The 4,955-nt window shown below is 35.2% G+C and overlaps 1 pseudogene; it reads left to right on the top strand.

The window, feature by feature from the left end:
• The first annotated feature begins 790 nt into the window (after nt 1-790).
• On the top strand, nt 791-1,258 carry LOC149142032 (small ribosomal subunit protein uS13z/uS13y/uS13x pseudogene; annotated as a pseudogene).
• Nucleotides 1,259-4,955: the final 3,697 nt, after the last annotated feature.

Below are 4,955 nucleotides of genomic sequence, written 5' to 3'. Positions count from 1 at the left end.
GCTTTGATTTCAGGAGCTTGATCGATCACTTGTATATGTAAACTTTCTGATGTGCATGTAGTTGTTTTTTTTAAGCATAATAAAGAGTGTTTTTTACAAATTCGACTCAAATCATGCAAGCACATTCATGACACAGAGTGTACCTATGATCCCCTTATTTGATTTCGGGCAGATCTAGGACACGATCACCGGAAAAAGATATGTTTTTATTTAAATATGAGAGTACATCAAGAATCAACTTCACCCTTATAACTCCATTGTTGACATGGTTTAAGTAATGATAATACAAAGCTCTATCTTCAAAGTTAACTTCATTTTCTGCTCCACTTAACTTTCACATCAACCCTCACTTTTCTCACTTGACATTGTAACTTCTCAACTACAATTTTAAATTTGACTTGAATTTGAAGTGAATCTTAAATTATCTCAAAGTAAAACATTACTTTTGGATTTCAACAATAAGTGGCCTTTGATATTTGAATTATGCTACCTTTGTTTTTTGATTGAGGTGATTTCTACTTTGTGGATATCTTCCAGGCAAGAAGCAAGCAACTTTCAGGTTGGCGATTTCCAAGGAGTTCCTGCCATGCAGGTCTTGCAAGTTGCTTTACTGCTAGCTAAGTCAATTGTTGATGGATGGAGCGATATGGGATGGAGTGATTTGTGGAAGGTAGAAGTTCTTCCTGGTTCATTCTATGGCAGGCTGTTTTTAGTCCTCAACACTAGCCCTAGCAATCTTTGTAATACGCAATGTTACTGGTGACTGTTGAGACTCCCGCTTTCTGCAAAAATGTCTTTGATTGCAAATGAAGAGTTTCAACACATTCTTCATGTCCTCAACACCAATGTTGATGGGCGACAGAAGATCATGTTTGCCCTAACTTCTATCAAGGGAATTGGTCGGTGTTTGGCCAATCTTGTATGCAAGAAGGCCAATGTTAATATGAACAAGAGAGCTGGTGAACTTTCTGCACTTGAGCTTGAGAATCTGATGATAATTGTCGTGAATCCTAAACAATTCAAGATCCCAGATTGGTTTTTAATCAGACAGAAAGAAAATGCAAGAGATATTCATTTTATTTATTCATCATTTAGTGTTCACTGGCTTTCTCGAGTTCCCACTGAGATTTTAGAGAAAAATTTAGAGGCGTGGAACAAGGACATAATTGTCTACGTGGGATCTAGGGCTGTTGGAGAAGCCTACTGTCATCAATACCAGAGGGATTTGAATGCATTTCTGAGAGCCCGCATGTTTTGATGTTAACGGTGATGTTAACGGATCAGACATCTCGAGATCTAAGCGATTAGGGTTTCACCTTCCCTCGCTTGCTCCATATTGCATTGAGATCCACCACCACCTAGGCTGCCATGATAGTCACGCAACCCCCGATTATTATACAAATTGTCGCTGAAAATGGTTGACATAATGGAAAAACACTAACTAGCACCACGACTCCACCATAAAATACACAACAATTTCGATTTCTAAGAAAAGTATTCTTCAGAAAGGAAAGGATGAATAAGATTAGAGAAATCAAGGCCAAGGTAGAGCAAAGTGAAACTATGGTCCAGGAAATATGTCGTGATATAAAAAAGCTAGATTTTTCAAAGAAACACATCACAACAACAGTAACTGCTCTTCATCACCTGGAAATGCTCGTTTCAGCAGTTTGAACAACTCCAACAAATGACAGCTAAACGTCAATATAAAGGGGCAGCTGGATCTTACTGTAAAGTGGAATGTGGGTATTTGGAATTCGAAATTCTTCGTGCTTGGATATCGCACAATTTTTGTGTAGGCAGCAAAAGCACCAGGCTTAAGATGTCGCGACGGTAGCAGAAACCCCTTGCACCTTCACATAATAACTGAGTTTGACCAAGATTAAAATATTCAAACACTTTTTCCACCGAACATGTAACTTCGAATATTTCAATGCCAGCTGATGGAATCTTATATTTGCAGTTACACACATCACAGTTCTCCACTCAAATGACAGAAGCGCACCAAACCAATTCCCTATTCAATTGAAAATATGGATTTGGAAAACCCAACGAGCGTAGAGTATAGGAAGGATCTTGAATCTTTCGAAACTGTGAATCCATACGACATTAAATGGTTAGATAAAATTTACCAGAGGATCTGGAATGGAAATCATGTGGGAGTGCTTTGCATGGTTTTATCCTCAGCAGCTTACAGCATCATGGGACTCTTAGTCAAAGTCCTTGCAGGGCGTGCAATTCTGTCCTCTCAGATAGTAATGGCTTTGGTTGTTTAGGCAAAATATAACACTTCTCTCAGGAGATTCAATGTGCTTCCAATGGAAGATGGCAGTCTGCACCTCTCCCTAGCTGGGCTAAGATCTAAAATCTGCGATCTTTTCCAATTGAATCCATCTGAGCCTTTACGCAAGGCAATTCTAAAATGTACCAAGGAAACTGCAAATCTTTCCTCCACCACAGCAGTGGCATAATTGATAAAAGGTGTCATCAAGCTTGTCTCTACTTATCTTGGACCTCTCATGGATAGGCAAAAAACTAGTGGAGCAGACAGTGGCACTCAACCAAATAGCACCGTTCTTTTCATCAATGTCTCAGTGGAGCAGGGTACTGGCAATGCTCAACAAAATTCAGGGGATCACTTTATTCCTTCACCACCTCTTCCATTTGGATAGGTTCATGGCTCTGATACCACATGAAGAAGAATCACAAATCCATATAACCATATGCACAGCAAATTAACACATAAAAATTAAACTAGCGGAAAAGGCAGAGAACCATCATGTGGTCTCTCATGCTCATGTAATTCTCATTATTCAAAAAATTTAATAATACATTTAAATAAATGAGTAAGTGGTCTTAAGATAGTGCGTCTATCTTAGACTCACTTGGTTGAGACAATTTCTCAACTTACACACCAATTTATGAGAGCTAGTTGGAGAGAATCTCTCATCCAAACTAGACTCCTTAGTTTGAGGAATTCTCATGATTTTATTTATTTAATTTAATAATTGGATTTATTATTGATTTTTAAGAGAGTGAGGCTAACATTTAATATTTTACATCAAAAATGACTTCTAGGCCTCCAAGGTATAGGTGATAAATTAATCCCTTTGGAAGAGTATCAACATAGACTACATGACATAGCCATAGACAAAGCTAAATTTGCCAAGATCAAAGGATCTATCAATGGGAAGGCTTTCATGGAAGGTTTAAGTTATGATTTGTTAATTCAACATGAAGTCAAAAATTTATTCATAAGTAAACCTACCTTTGAGAAATACATTGAAGTTGATCAAACAAATAAAAAGTTAGTAAATTATTCTATTCCTAATGAGGAAAGATGGGAAGAACTATGTGAGCTAATTGGTTGAGGAGATAATAGATATTTCAACAATAGGATGAAATTTTTCAGGTGCAGAGAAAACATTTCTAGGAACAACAAACATAACAACATATTTATACCTCCAAGTCACCAATAACAACCTCGAATTCTGTGCCAAATATCAAAATAGTTTAGATTCCCTCTTTTCTAGTATTTTTGTAATAAATCCAAATCAATTTGGAAATGATATTTTGTAATAAATTTTGTCTTTAAGTCTATATATTTTTAGAAGAGACTCTATAAATCTCTTGTATTTCGATTTATGAAGGGTTGAACCCTTGTGATAAGTTATTGAGCATGATTATAATTATCTGAACTATTTCCAAAATTAATAGAAGGATTATGGACTTAGTTTGAAGTAGCTTCTGTTCTACTGTGAGCTTTTCTAAGTTTCTTATTATGTTTCCATTTTTATTTGTTTTTGCGCATGCTTAAATTTGATAGGAAATATGGGTAAGATAAGATTGAATATCAATCTTTCTGAAACCCCCTGCAATGTTATAATCAATTACATATATTAATTAAATCAAACTATTTGTTTAAGTTGATTCCTCTACATAATTTAATTGTTGCTTCCTGTTATCTTTAAATATGTTTTGTTGGCTGTAAAAGGTTTTTACATGCATCATCTATATATGAAAAGTTAAATATTCTATTTGAATGTTTAAGGAATCATATATATCATCTTAAATTCTACCTTTCATAAAAAATTTAAAGCTTAATTATGTTAAAGGTGAAGAATCAACCCTTTTACTATAAAATAAATAATTAGGATTTACGTATGTTTAACAATTTAAAACATTAGTCATCCAAACCCCAAATTAAATCAACAATTTAGATGATTCGACACAATTCCTTAGCCTAGATTTGTCTACAAAGGACAACATCATATTGCCGATGTTGCCAGGGAACACAATTTGAATTTTATTTTCCCTAAGACAACGATAAATATTTCTTCTTAAAGGTGAGTAAGAAGTTAGTTGGCTAAAATCATTCACCTGGAAACTCCATTGGGTAAACCTGGTTTCACGTAAGAATACTAGGTCTCATTCTGACTCTGACCTTCAATCTCCATTCTCAAATCCTGAAAGGTTAGTGAGAATTTCCTCTGCCATACATAGATTAGAAACTTCTTATTCTATCGCTACATCTCTTCCACCTGAAATTGTGTCACAACTTGATCTTTTTCAATGCATCCCAATTTCTACTGAATTATCAAATCTACCACCAAAAGTGTTAGAACTATTATCTAAAGGAGTTGAACTTCAATCATCTCTATTGGTTCATCAATTTGAATCAATTCACCTTTCCATTCCTACTTCACAGATACCTGATACAGAAGCTCAATTAGAGTACGAATTACCTGACTTCAAACCAGCTAATTTTATTTATTCTGTGATACAAACCTACCCATATACTTCTATCAAACCCAAGGAAGGTTTTAGAATTTATACTAGTCCTTTTTCTTTTGAAGAAGAAGACAAATCTATTCCAAAAGTTTAGAAATTAGTTATTCCTTCTCAATTTATTCAACCCCCTTCCACCTCCTATCATACCTCTTCATCTCAAGTAA

The sequence above is a fragment of the Pinus tabuliformis genome, chromosome X, assembly GCF_031772625.1.
Source record: "Pinus tabuliformis cultivar Carrire ecotype Pingquan chromosome X, CPIR1, whole genome shotgun sequence".
In the NCBI taxonomy this organism is placed as follows: Eukaryota; Viridiplantae; Streptophyta; class Pinopsida; order Pinales; family Pinaceae; genus Pinus; species Pinus tabuliformis.
Note: the sequence above shows the minus strand (reverse complement) of the source record. Positions and strands in the feature narration are given on the sequence as shown.